Raw genomic sequence first — 15275 nt, 5'->3', positions numbered from 1 at the left:
AACTTACAGGGAAGGGGAAAGCATCCAAGAATTCAAGTGTATTGCATCAAAGATTATGCTTTTTAAAAAACACAACACAAAAACCCTGGCCTGCGTATGTGGTGAAAGGGCCTCCCTCTCATCCTCAGGCAGAGAAGAGATTTTGGGACGTAGCAATTTGCCAATTTGGGCTCATGTTTTAGTGGAGCAACTTCATTAAATAAATCCTATTTAAATCTGTTTCTCTATCACCAGAAAAACCACTCTGGGCAAATCCTACCTCTCTTCCTTCCGTAAACAACTGTGATGAGCTCACTCAGGTACACTGGATCTGCATCACTTAAGCTTAGCAACAAACAATGTAGTGAAATAAAATAGCATGTTAGCCACTTCTTTCTCAGATTCTCATTTCCTTATTTCTGTTTGTTATCTATGTAGGAGGAAAGCAAGTGAGAACTTCTTTATCCTTCCTGACTGTGAGGCAATTAATTCCTCTTTTCAATTGTGAGGGTGTTTCGCCGGAAATGGTTTAACTTTTACCCAGGTTGTCTTCTGCATCTCGCACTGCTTCTCAAAAACTTGAAGCAATATAATGTTATCGTTACACGGGCTCCAGAACACTCACATAGTGCTGTCTCAGAAAACACTCCCATGGGGACACCTATTACGTCGAGTGCTTTTTTGTATTGTAGGAACTGTAAGCAATGCTGGTCCCTGCCAGTCCTGGTTGCATTGCTGCGAGGACAGAGAGATGGCTGATATGTTGTCCCTTCCCATGGGGTCAAGGTGGTTTGAATCTCTGCTTGCCCCAGCAAGGCTGCTTTTTAGGGAGCAATCCTGGGGGAACAATTTCTTCATTTACCACCTCTGTGACAGCTTCTTCCCTTGGTGAAAAGTGAAATTGCCCCACAAGTACCCTGGCAGCTATAAATGGTTTAAAGTTTCCTCCAGAAACCTTCTGTATTTGAAGATTTGGTTAGTATGAACTAAAATATTTTGCTAGAACATGTGTATCTACCTTGGAGGGGAAAAAAAGTGGAGATTTTTTGCTTTGCACAAGAGAAATATATTCAGCTGAGGTAGCTAACAGGTCAGTGTCAGGCACCTTTGCCTAGACCAGAGTTCAAATGTCCCCTCTACAAATAGCTGGACATGAGGACAGGGACTTGACCTTTCGTCTCCAACCTCAATCATGTAGTCAGAGGCTGAATGAACAATTGGAGGGGAAGTTTTGGCTTGGGTTGAACCAAGAAACAGGAATTTGGGGTTTCTAAAGAAGATAAATAGTTTTGCTACAATCTAAGATATTTTTTGACTAAGCCACAATGTTCTCAGACTCTTGTAAGAGATAGACCTCAACCTGTCAAAGGCTTTCCCTTGTAAATTTAGGAAAATTTTAAAATCTAATGAAAAGTGAAAAGTTGTGCTTGGCAAATATCAAAGTAATATTTTTTAAAAATATGCCTCCATTATTTTCAGGGTTAATATTTTTGGCCAAACTTAACCTAGATCTATAAATAGATTTGATGTTTCTAAAGATGGGTTGGGTTTTTCTCAGGGGAAAAAAAGTACTGTTTGTAAATTTAAATGTAAAATGCTTCGGCGCTCTCTCACCACACCTGGCATAAGGACCCTGACCATTTGGCTGTGCTGGAGTAAGTGGGGGGCTTCTCACTTGCTCATATTCTTTCTCCACCTTTAAAAATAGTGGTCTCCTCCTGTTGCAAAACAAGAAACCAGTTTTCTGGTCAGAGCTCTTGCCAGGCTGTGCCCTGTCCCCTGGGGATTGAACTCCATTGCAAACCTACTTTCCCATTAAACACTTGACCAAAGCATGGAAGCAGTTTATGAATAGGAACACTGTCAGTGAGTCCACATATACTTCCCAGTCCTCTGGCATCTCACCAGGCTGCTAACAGAGAAAGAGGTGGCAGAGGAATTACCTAAGGCACAGTCTCTTGTGGACTAATTCCAGAGGAAAGCAAGACAAAATTAACATCCAGGTTTGATGTTCTTACTGTCCAAGGAAGAGAAAGAAACCACAGAGGAACAACGTTTGGTGGGACTTAAGTATCAGGGCATGTACCTGTAGGTAAACACATTTAATTTATTGAGCTGGATATCAGACACACTATTGTGAGTAATATCAGTCAGATTATGACTATTCTGCCACTCCTGCAGACTCAGAGGATGAAATGGTTGCCCTTATCTGTTCTGCCTGTTTGCTCTTGTGAAAAGCGAGGGACAGGTTTTCAAGTGGGACAGGTTTCTGAGGGCTTATTGTTAACAGCTGTAACTGCTTTCAGCACAGTTCACACCCAGAGGCAGGTCAGTGAGCATTATTTTCACTTCCCTTGGAAATGTACTGAGAAACGCCGGAGATGAGATTTTATGTAATGCAGCAATGTGGTACAGCACTCTGTAGGAAATTTACTGGACCTTGTGACTTAGACTACCATGAAGAAGCAAGGTTACTTATTAAAAGTTCATTTCTCTACAGTATCATCGAAACAAGAAGTTTGACACGATCTCAGCATCAGGCATGATAGTTTTCACTGGCAGCGTGATGGGCTAATGCACATGGGAACACCAGTTTCACAGCCAATGCACATGCCATAAAACCACAGAAACAAATAGGCTTTCTCTGTATTCATAGGGCCAGGATGTTGCCATGCATACAATTGTATTTTTAGATTTTACAACAGTTCCCTTCTGTGGGCAGAAGCCTTATTGACCCCAAAATAAACACTATGAAATCAAAATAAATGCCAAGGGAATACGGGCTTCAATATAAATGCCTAAATTCTGGCTCCTTAACAAGTACCTGTACAAGTCCCTTCTTGTATAATAACCACTGAGTCACAGTATGACCCTGAGTGCTCGTTCATTACCTCCCCAGGTGTTGTGGGGAAAGCAGAGTCTCATCTCCCCAGCTGCTGGTTCTCGAAAGTGTGTAGTGAAGTATAACATATGAAAGGGCAGGACTAAGCTTTACATCACTTTTTTATTCAACAACTCATTCATTCAAATAAGATTTATGAAAGAATTATGCAATGTTGCTGTATGCAGTCATCAGGGGTGTGTAATGAATATCTAATTCACAGACTGAGAAATTTAATTGGATGTAGATCATCTTATGACCATAATCAAAAAGCAAACAGGGACTGGGAACCAAATAAGCTTATAGCAAAGTGTGTTGAAGTCTTCGACTCAGTTGTTGTCTTATATAAAAGAGGAAAGCTAAAGAATTCTGAAACCTTGAGAATTACGCAAGGAGAGAGTTTAATTAGTTTTATCGAATTTATTGATTTTTGGTTTTTTTTTTGCTCTGCAGGTAGCTTTTAATTACTCATTTCATTTTGACACTTGAAAATCAGAAATAAAAACTGCAGGTAAATTTGTCCTTGGCACTGCTGTTGGAGTAATGGAAAATTAAATCTATCTGTACAAGTTATTTTACAGTGATATTTTAATTCATACATAATATTAGGGATGAGAAAAACAAACACACAACATTCTTGTTCACTCATTTTTTCCTGAAAACTTATCCAAGACATTAAATACATAGTTCTCAACAATCACATAACAGCATTTTTACTTCCACTACAAAAGTTCTCCCACTTAAAAAAGCTCCCAATGTATTTGTGTTATTAAAGAGCATTTCAGAAATGCACAGGCATCTATTTTCTAGCCTGCAGCTTACTGGGAATACTCACACAGGTGGGAAAAAGATAAAAATAAAATATTTATTGCTAAATGTATAAAAATCCAATAACAAAAACATGAGACGTGGATTAATTGGAAGAAAAAGCTTTTTCTTTTTTTTTTTTCACATTACAAAATTATGAAAGTATCATCAAGAGGGAAAAGCAGAAACTTAAATATGCCTCATTATCTTCCAAAGCTGTTCAGCACTAATGGAGTGAAAGACATGGTGATCTGAATTTTTTTACATAGACATCTGCAACCATTTGTTTTATAGAAAATACCAGGAAAAAAAACAAGTGAAAATGCATCTGATAATGACTCATACTTCCATTTGTAAACATGGCATAAGCACTTGACACAGGGAAATGGAAATCAGCTATGGGGAGTTCTGAAAAAAACAGCCTGTACTTTTGCCCAGAAAATTGCTGACTATTTCAAGTAATGCTGACCCCAGTCTCCCTTGTCCCTTAACATGGTCAACTTGCCCATGGCAATGACAGTCACTGCACTTAAACTGAATTCTGAATTGCATTCGTGTTGCTACTATTGGGTTTAATTTACTTATTTGATTTATTAGGTACTTAACTAGTGTGCATTCCATTAGAGTGGAATGCAGTTGTCTGTGATTAGCAATATCAGTATTGCTCAATATTTGGGATTGCGTCTCCATTGATTTTATTGAGCAGCAGGATCCTAAATCATGAGAAAAGGGGAAAAAAAAATGTACCACATTGATGTGCCTGTATTTTTACAGTTGCCAATTTCCTCTTAGTCTGTGCTCTGCACATCCTCAGGGTTGTAGCAATTCTTGCTGATGGCTGATCTCAGTTCAGTAATTTCATTTCTCCACATCTCAAATATCAGCACAGTGATGGCATGCATAAACAAAGCATGTCAATTTGATTTGAGTGTTTTGACATCTCCTCTAACATCTTTACAGCATAAGAAATCTACCATTATTTATTATTTCCACCCAAAATCCTTGGCCAAGCTCAACTGGAGCAACTTCTTTTTTGCATAAAGGTAATGACTAGGTCTCTGCCTCAAAGGTGCAAGATCACTATAAAAAATAACCACTGTAACTTCCAGGTTTACTCCTGTAGCCAGGAAGAGGTGACAGGATGCAGAGTGTGTTTTGGGGCTGGATGTGCCCAGGTGCTGCGTGGCACAGCACGGTGGCCAAGGCCAGCATCAGGATGTGGGTACTGGCGCCTGCACTTGGACCTATGTCCTGCAAGCGTGGGGTTTGCTGCTGAAAACACACCCGACCAGGCTGGGCTTTCAGCTCCAGCTCTCTAGCCCTGTAATTTACACACCAAGCCCCACATTACGCAAAGCACACTCATCCCACCACCCCATATTTATGCAGTCTTGCCACTCTCGAGCAAAGCTCTCGGCTGTGTGGTGAAGAATTTGATGCTAAACACTGAAGCAAAAAAAAAAAGGGATAAGAGCCAGTGGTGAAGAGCTGCAAATCCCAACAATCTGTGGTGCCTTTTGCTCGCCTGCCCCAGTCTTGGGTTACACTGTGCGTGTGACTCAGCCAGGGAGTGAGTGCCAGGAGAAATATGTTTGGAGGAGGAAATTGAAGGAAGAAAAGTGTTTTCTGAAGGGGGATAGAGCAGTATGTAGGGCTGCATGGTGGAAATCCAACATACGCCTTGTGCAAGTCTAACTGCTATGATCCCCCAAGTCTAACTGCTATGATCCCCCACAACTGTCTTCTCATTCTTTTAAGTAATTGAGGCTTCAGTTCAGCAAAGCATTTAAGCTCAGGCTTCATTTTATACTGTCAGTAAGTGATTTGCTGAATAGGGACTTAAAGTATCAAGCTTGTTGCCTGAGATTTATCCCATGTAATTGTAGAAGTTTGCAGTGCAGAGATCTACACCAGAGCTAGTGACTCCAGGCTCTCCTTATTAATGATGAGAAATAAGCATTTCTGAGGTTCTGTTCATTAGGCCTACTCTACCTTTGAGAAATACCATTCAGTAGAAATGTTTGCAAGCAGAGCTTAAAATAGCTAGATCAGACGTAAATATCTGCAAACCAGGCACCTATATTCATATACCTGAACCATGACAACCTCTGATGACACATAAGTAGAAAAAAACATACCAATTGGAAGGTATCAGGCAAATGCAAACTGAATTGTCATAGAGAAATGAAACTGAAAATTATTTTCTTTGTGGGAAAGTTCAATTTTTAATTGTTTTTAGGACAAACAGCTGAAGAATAAACTATTGTGATTCCCTTGTTGAAGGCATTATTTCTTTCATACTTCCTTTGTCTGAAATCCTACTCTACCTCCATCAGTTACTGAGGGTTCCTGCTCAGCAGCTTATCCTTTAGAAAGCTGAAGCTAGGTAAGATTCATCTCTTTCTGTGTCAGACGTATTTTTTGAGGAGGAATCCCAAACATTCAAGATATTTCTGCAGTGTTATTCGACTCAGAATCCATGTTTCTCTGAATGTTGAAGACCCTTGCTCTCCCTGCATAGGCAACTGGGATGTAAACTTCTGGGAATTACTGTAAATATGGGAATGCCTGGAATCCCTCTGGGCAATATCTGCAAAACCCTTAGACATTTTTATCTCTGAGAGCACATATTTTTGTTTGCTTGAGTAGCAGTGGGAGAGGATGACTGATTAGTGTGTTGGACAGTAAAGCATTGCACTATTTCTCTGTTTGCCAGCCACAGACTGCCCCTGGGAGAGGCTGGTTTCTGAACAAACACCACTGAACAGAAGAGCAGCAGCAGTTCTCAGTGTGCTGAGGTAGTGCGGTCAGGGAACATGTGGTAACTGCAAAAATGGCAGCAGCAACTGCAGTTGTTGAAAGTAAAACACAGAAGCAAATACACTTTTGTTAAACTGAAGAAGCTGGTGCTTAATGTGGTCTGACACCTACAGCAGGAATCCAGGATGCCCATCCAAATACTGAACAGAGGCAGTAAGTCAGGAGTAAAATCGCTTGACATTTCCTTCTATGAACAGTGGAGACAGCCAGCTCTAGAAAACCATTCATCCTATCCCAAGGAAAAGATTTAAAATTTGAGGGTTGAATCGCTTGGAGGTTGCGGCCTCTTTCTAACTGAAAAAAGTCACCAGATCCTTAACCGAGGTGGATAGTCCAGTCCTTAAATGTTACCAATATAAATAACGTGCTTCTTAGTGCTAGAAAAGTCTTTTTCTCTACTCTTCGACACCTACTGAAATGAGGACTGTGCTGAGATTGCTGCTTCAATGTGCTACCACCGGGAAGCTGATAACAGAGTTCTGGGCTCTGTGAAACCTGAAGAAGGAAAATTCACGTACAGGACCACAACACGTCTTTCTCTTTTGCTGTTTAAAGCTTTCCAACTGTAACACACATCAGAGCATCCTGCAAGCAGTAACCTGGCAGTTGCATGGGGACCAAATCTGGTAAAGAGTTTATTTTACTTGGGGACAGATTCTGTCTGGGTGTTTTGTGGGACTTAAAGAAGAGGAAATGATTCACTGACAAAGGGGGGAACAGATGCCTTGACTCACAGTTTCCTGTTCTAACCACTAGACAATTCCTCTAGCAATTCCTTAGTGCATCAAAAGGATGGATATTTTCCTAATTCCTTAAACATCATGAAATGGTTGTCCTGGATTATACATCCAGGCTTACCATACCGCCTATTGTGGGAAGATGTCTAGGTTTTATTCTGCAAGTCTGCAGGAAAAGTACCAAAATAAGTGTGTTTGCCCAACAATCTTGTTGACGCTATTGAAACCAAAGTGCCAAGTCTGCTGCATTGCTTTTCTCACATTACAGGGCTGGGGGTTTTGGGGTTGATACACTCAAGTCTCAGTTCATAAAATTCCAAACATAACAGAGCACTTGTTTGTGCCAAATTCTGAAAGATTCTGGATGATAACTAAGAAGCACAAGAATATTCGGTCTGCATGAAAGCAAATTTAAGACATTAGTGTTCAATTAAATCATTCTGGAGTTCCATTTGCCTTCCAGTAAATAGAATTTCTTTACATCTATGGCCACTACAAGTTGTTTCTAGATCACACAAGCATAATTAAAAGAGTGCTTTATGAGGCATAGATGCCAAAAAACCTTACAATTACATTTAAGATGTCATCTGTACTTGACAGTCTTAAACAAAACTTCGCTGCTACCAGATTGTCTCATATATGCAGTTTCTTTTGTAGATGATTTCTCCTCAAGAGAAAATACCCTATTTTCAAAACCAGTTTGCTTATGTTGACAAATGAGTAGACTTACTCCACAGGATCCTCTTGCAGGAGCTTCCAGTTTCATGGGTCAAGTAATGTCTCCTCGTGCCTGCCGCTCGGGCTGATTTTAGTTTTAGGACTGTGCCATCTGCTGTTGGAATTGCAAATTTCCCTGGGTCTGCGCAGTTCGCAACCACCAGCTCCGGCAGCCTGTCTGCTCGTGACTGTGATTTGCTCCCACGCAAGGGACAGATGCAGGGTGACTGTCAGCCATCTCCATCGGAGCCTTCAACCTTCCCAGGATTATTTACTCCACTGCTTTGTTTTGAAGGGCTCTGATTTGGCACTCACATGTAAGGACCTTCCTTTGTTCCTGTTGCTCAGAAGTAATTTCATCAGGGGTGGTATGTCACACGTAGGATGCAGGCCCATATTCCGCAGTATTAAATTGTCACAGAAAATTGAACTTCCTGAATTGCTCTTCAGCTCCGTGAGCAGCAAAGCTGCACAGACAGCTAAGGAATGGGCAGTTTCAGCTTCCCAGCATATTTGCTAGCTCTAGGTATCATTTCAATTGCTGAGGGAGGCTGTAGCTCAAAGTAAATTGAGCAGGAAGGGAAGAGGCATATTGGAGGCCAGTCCCACAGAAAGAGGAGCAAAGGGCACCACAGGTTCTCAAGGGCAGAGGGGAGCATCCCTCAGCAATGTGGGGATACTGGGTCTCAAAAAGTGGTTTAAAACCAAGACACTTCTTAGGATGTCCCATGGCTTCACCTGTCTGTGCCTCTGCCTGATCCTCATTACAGGGCTACTGCCATCCCTGAGATTTGAGAAATTCACTTGCTCACAGGTGTTTTCCCACCTTCTTCAAAATATAGAATATGGCCCACTGGATTTCATTAGCCCTGCCTGCTTTTGTCTGGAAGCTTTCTTGGTGTATGAATTAGTAACACAGTTACTCCAGTGACATTTCTAATCACACAGATGGAGTTTCTTTGTCTCACACAGTGGTTCTGTGCATTCACCCAGGACCATATATTGAATGCATTGTATGTCCGGTTCCTAAGGCACATACAGTACTCTCTGCTGGTGGCTTCATATAGCACAGAGCTCCTCTCCCAGCAGTCCAGTGCAGACTGCCCTGCTAGTACCAAACAAGCCGTTTCTTGATCTAGAAGCAGCAGAGGAACATCACCATAGTACTGCAAATAACCTAACTGGTCCTGCTGAGAGGCAGGGTGAATTAGAATATGTATCATAGAAGCACAGATGGTTTGGGTTGGAAGGGACCTTAAAGATCGTCTAGTTCCAACCCCTCTGCCATGGCCAAGGACACCTTCCCTGATCAGGGAAATCACAGCAAATGTATTTTCAATTTAAGAATTTCAACAAGGGGCATCTTCCTGGCAATCACTGCAGAACAGACACACTGTATTTCATACCTGTCTATGGCGGTCAGGAAATCAGGTGGCTGCTATACAGATCAGCTCTCCCGGAAGACAAAGTTATCTTTCAGGAGACAAAACTGACCTGGAACTTTTTAATCACACTCCTGGTTCCTGATATAATTTACATCCAACTGCCTTGCATTGCTAGCATGTTTGTCTACTGACACAAAGGAAAGGAAAGATCTTATGTTTTAGACACAGAATTACGTTAGCAGTTAGTTAATGGGACTTTACTACTGTGAGTTCTAGGACCTGCATCTTTGTCATCTAGACTGTATAATGAGGAAGACGTATATGCTTAGGCAGCAAACCAAGAAGGGCCAGCATACCATTCAAGAAACTGTTTAACCAAACTGGTTAGAAATAAGAGACATACACATTCAAACCCATGCTGCTTCAGGACTCAGAAAGTTTTTAAGACTTGGTTTTCCCTCTACAGCATGAAAAACTCCCAGCTCAATAAGCATTGTTAATATTTGCAGTTGGCACACCACCACAACAACACTGACCTCAATGTTTTAGGTGCCCATCTTAACATCAACAGCTCCAGCACTGAGAGGTCCCCTCGCTGGCCACACTTAGCCCATAGCTCGTGAGAACCTGCCCCGATGCCTCTCACAGGCACAGGAAATTCCGAAGTTAAAACTGAGGTTCACTGGGAAAGCAAAGGGCGGTGTTGCCTGGAAAACTTGTTGCCTCTTGTAGCCCATGGGCTGGTGGAATCTGGGGAACACTGATCTGAGGAGACAAGCAGATGAAGGATCTGAAAGCAAAGCTATTAACTCCTGAGCCAAAATGACTCAGAGTTACCCAGCAGAGCTGGGAGGTGAACATAGCCACCGAGGGGCACCTAAACCAGACAGTTCTGTTTTCCAGTTAAGAAGTAAAATGAAAATTATCAAGAACACAAAAAAAATCCGTTTAGCAGAGTGAAAATGTGGCTGATGTTGCTGTCCCCCCTCCGCTTCATTTAATCATCTTAGAACTTGCCTGTAACAGCAAATGTTTCATTTTCAGACAGAAACATGATGAAGTGTCAGCAGACGCTCTTGACATGATGATGGCCAGCACTTCCACCATTTGAGCTTTTCCCACAGGACATGCTGTCTACTCCAACCCTTTTTCAACGGGAGCTGCCCTCCCTCATGCTGCCCATAACCTGGGGCTATTTAGGGGAGAGCTGTTAGGAGGTTATGCAATGCTGAAAACCTTGCCACTTCCCTGACTTCAGGAGGGTTCAGAGGCCTCAGATCAGCAGTAGGACTACAAATGAAATGGAAGGGCTGAAAGCAGGAGGCAGAACTGGCGGTGACTTTTTGACCACAAGGACTTCAGCAAGAGCAAGCTGTGATGGCAAGTGAGCTCCTCCTAAGAGAGGCCTCAGGGTCCAGCCAACCCTGCAATATCTCTGTGGCGGGTGGACTAGGGCACAGAGCTGCCTGCCCCTCTCCTGCCTGTCCTGAGGTCACTGTGGCTCTGCCCAGCAGCAGCACACCTCAGGCAAAAGGCTTGCCCTGCCCTGCTGTGGCTGCCTACCATTTCCAGACTGTATTTCCTCCTCCTGAGACACTTTGCTACCCACATTCCCAACCCAGTGAATAAAAATTATTCCCAAGCTAGGGAATTAAAAATAGGACTGTCTCTGATCCATGCTGGGTAAGCAGATTTTGTTTTCCTGTTTTGCATGCATCAAACTGCATATTTTGCATTGTATCTAAAAGACCACATTAAGCTGCGGACAGCACAGCTATTGACAGCTGGGAAAAGAGCCATCTCATCTCTGAAGATGCCTTATACAGGGAATTTAAACTGAAGACCCTAAATTTAATAAAATGTAATGTGAACGGAAGCTGGGGTATAGGGAACAGCTAAAGGACTTGAGCTTGGCTTAAACACGCACTCCTACAGAGGCTTGGAAAATTACAAGAGACTCCATTCTGAAAAACACCTGCAAATCACAGCCTTTACTTCTGAAATGATGCATTATTTGGGAAGAAATGTGGAAGAACAAGTAACCCTTTGCACGGGAGTTACCAATACCGCTGCTTCAACAAAATGCTGTATGGGGTGGCTGGCAGGGTGCTGTGAGAACGGGGTGGTGGGATGGCTTTGAATGTTAAACTACATCATGTTTTAAGAGAGACAACACCATAAATGAAAATGCAGGTCTAAGTTACAACATAGTTGCCATGGCAATTATAAAATAGGAAACCATTGCTGTCATTGCTTGCATTTCCATATGCCTTAAGGTGAAATCGTGGCTCCTTGAGTTATAGAAGGAGACAAGAAATGTTGGACTTGTCCTAAGAGTCTGTGTTTCTGTGAGGCAGAGTGAGCAGAAGAGCAGCAACTCCAACAAATCCTGTGGGTTGCTCTGACTCTGGCTGGATCCTTGGGGCACAACTCAGGAACACAAGCCTGGGATCTGGACAAAACAGCAGTTTGAAAACTGCTTGGTCATTAATAGAAATTTCTTCTGCAAAGCTAGATCCGGAAGCTTCTTCAGGATGACTCCAGGCCTCCAATCTGGCTGCCTACAGATCGGAGTCTTCAATTAAACAAACCTGTTTATTTACCCACAGTATATGGGTAATGCCCAAGAAGGATAATCTCCTTCACATATAAGGAGACCTGTAAGAGAAAGCAAAGCAATAAATCATCTACAACCAGGTTACATCTGGGAGGAAGATGCCCCATAAGCCTCAGGTCTGACTCCCCATGCTGAGATGCCTTGCCCTAGCTCTTCTGGCCGTCCCTCAGGAGCATGAGCTTTAGTGAACTAAACTCTGGGAACTCCCCATGGTCTTTTAAAGCCAGACTCATAATTCCTCTGCCTTCAATGTGAAAACACTGAACACAAATCAGGTCTGAGCAGCCCGTGTACTGTGGATAGAACAAATAAGCATATACCTACAGAGCACCATGTAAATAAAGCCTCCATATAATACAGCCTCTGTATAATAGAGCTACTAGAGAGTTCTAGCGTAAATAGAGCAACTTTTATTCACAGGAGGTATGCCAGGAATATAAGAAATCAAATGCACTTATTCCTTAACCACTTCATTACAGGAAGTGGTACTGCAAACAGTGCAGAAACAAAATTTAATCCACTGACCACACCTGCTGCAAAGATGTGATGGGACAAACCATCTGAAAGCAACACTAATGCATCAGGCTTTTGTCTTCTGATTGCATACTGACCAAGGCTACCAGCCTGTGCAACAACCACAAATCTCTTCAGTATCCTTAAAAAGATCTATCTGTAAGTGCTCCAGATTCCTGTTAATCACAAAAAAGATTAAACTTCTTCTTCCCAACATTGTGATGAGATTACTGTGTGCCGGCAAGACAAAGTGCTGCAGAAACATTACTTCTTCTTTGCAGAGGAAGGAACTAAGTACAGAGCAGTCACCTTCTGGCAATCAACAAGTCCTGTCATTTACTTTAGTAATTACTCATAGTAATCCAATGAATGTTTTTGAATTAAAATTAGTAAACTGGCTAGGAAACAGGACAAACATAAGCAGGCAGCTCTGCTGCAGCCCCTAGTGTGTTGGTGCATAAAAGAGAGCTAAAACGATCCCACAATGCATATGCTAGGAACAAGTGATTAGGTTAAAGAGGCTGAATATCACCTCTCTATATGACCACACAGAAAAAAGGACATCAAGTGGGTGTGCAAAAGAAAAGCCTCCAAAAATAGCTTGAGACCTGGTGGAAATGTTTTTTGGTGAGCATTGTAAAGAGATTTAATACCATTTGTTTATCAGAAGGGAGTTTAAGAGGTAATGTGCTTGTGACATTGAAGCACTTTCTCAGGAAGAACACGGCAGCTCAAGAAGGATATCTCTGTCAGAGAAAATCACCGAAATCAGTGGTGGGAAACTGAAAAGAGATAAGATTAATTTAGCAACAAGTTGTATTTTTTTTCATGTGGAGGATGGCTAAACATGAGAAGAAACCATGAAGGATGTGGTGGATGCGGTACATTTTTCAGACCTTCATGTCTCCAGATCAAAGTGAAAGGTTGTCTTCAGACACAGAGTTGTGGGAGCATACATAGAGAAAACTCTGTGGCCTTTGAAACCTAGATTGCATGAGAATATGATATTGTGTGAACACTGTAGCATAGCCACGGTTACGGATACTTACACATTTTTGACAGTAAAGCCTCCCTGAGGGTAACGATTGCTTCCCTCCTGTGTGTCAGCTGCATTTCTCTGAGTATTGGTTTTGATAGCAATAAACAGTGTGTCATCACTAATCTAGTCTGTGTTCACTGTGTCGTATGCCAGCCTGGAATAAAGCAAGGACACTTATGTTCATTTTAGGAGACTTCCCTGTAGTCATCATTATCTTCAAAAAATGCACACGTGCTGCCAATCTCTGATTAAGAGACCTAGAAAGTTTTTAAAGCCAGAGCTTGAATTGCCTGTCAAAAGAAATAGAGAATCACCAGCCGGTTTCACAGACAGATACATCAGAGACACAGGCTGAACAACACTGAGAGCAAATATGCATGTAAGGAACATAGTAATAGTCCTGTCTTCTACTGCTAGACAAATACGTTTTTTAAATTGCATTAAATATTTATAATAGTGTGTTGTAATTGCACTCAGCTTTTTTGTAGAGGGGAAGGGAATAAACTCTCCTGCCAGATTCCCAGATCTCCACTGCCAGTGGCATGTGCAGAAAACCTGACAGTGCTGCTGTATATTCATGCAGCTCTGCACAGGGGAGGTGGATGCTAAGGGTGCAAGAGTGACCTGGGGCACTTAACAGTTTGTTTCTGAATTGTCTGTCAGGGATGCAAAACTCTTCTCCTTCAGGAAAGCCAACTATGCATATTTTTATGTCTGCTTCTGCTTTGCTCTCAAGGCCTTTGATTTTATCTTTAAACCAGTAGTGTTTACAGTTCTCAAGATGATCATGTTCTGCTAAACAAGCTCCTTTGTCCCATGCTGCTGCTGACAAATCTGCTAGTGAAACAACTTTATTATTCAGTAGCTTCAGTTTTGCCTCCAACTTTTTCGCTGTACCCATTGAACTGACCTTGTTGCATTAATGCCTGATATGGCTTTGTCTACCATACATGTCATTGCTACAGCCAATTAAAAGCAGTTGCAGCCGTGCTTAGTGCTGGCTTCCTTTTGAAGCAGTTTTCTTTGACTGGTCTTAATTAACACATAAGCTGGGAAAGTGCCTTCTTTCCTCCTTTCCAGATGTTTTTGTTTCTTTGTTTTAGTTTCACATTTTTGGCTGAATAGATGTTTCCAGTATGTTCTTTATGAAAATGAAAGGGAAATTGAAGCTTGCACAACTTTTTATTAGTGAAAGAAACTCAGGCCACGGTTCTTATTTGACTGTATTACCATTGCGTGCTTATTTGACTCAATTTCTTCTCCCTATTCAGAAAAGCCAAGCAACATGATTAAAGTCCTTTTCCAACTCAAAGACTTTGACAGCAAACAAAGATGGATCACTTACCAGCCAAATGAATCATGTACAGGAAACCAAGGCAAGTGTTAAACATACTTACTAGGGGAATCAGTTAAGAATGGTATGCTGAAGATCTGCAGTTCATTAACACCAGTTCCATGTACTGAAACAAGAGATTGAAAAGCTATTAGATAATTAGTAAAAATCTATAAAGCTGCATTCCTCAAATCAGCCATAGATGCCGAAAGGAAATGTCGGACTGCTAGGCCAGACATCAACTTGTCAAGGAATTAATCATCTTGTTTAATGGCAAATACCTGGCCACGTGGACAGCCATGCAAAGAGCTGAATAGCCTGAACAGATGGAACACTCCTCTCTCATTACTGGTTACTGTCATGCTTTGCCAGGCATGCAGCTATCATGCTTCCCAGTTTCCTCAACGATAGGCAAAGCAAGATCGGAAGTTTACCAGCTTCATGTGT

At 41.9% G+C, this 15275-nt stretch overlaps 1 long non-coding RNA gene across 1 annotated transcript in view; it reads left to right on the top strand.

Annotated features, from left to right (window-relative positions):
• The window catches only part of LOC136014440 (uncharacterized), a 46699-nt gene extending 31854 nt beyond the window's left edge, over nucleotides 1-14845 (top strand). Inside the window, exon 3 of the long non-coding RNA XR_010612704.1 lies at nucleotides 14767-14845. This is a non-coding gene — a long non-coding RNA (uncharacterized LOC136014440). The remainder of the gene's footprint in view (nucleotides 1-14766) is intronic.
• The last annotated feature ends 430 nt before the right edge of the window (nucleotides 14846-15275 follow it).

Source organism: Lathamus discolor, chromosome 5, assembly GCF_037157495.1.
Source record: "Lathamus discolor isolate bLatDis1 chromosome 5, bLatDis1.hap1, whole genome shotgun sequence".
In the NCBI taxonomy this organism is placed as follows: domain Eukaryota; kingdom Metazoa; phylum Chordata; class Aves; order Psittaciformes; family Psittacidae; genus Lathamus; species Lathamus discolor.
This window is presented reverse-complemented; position numbering and strand designations above follow the sequence as displayed.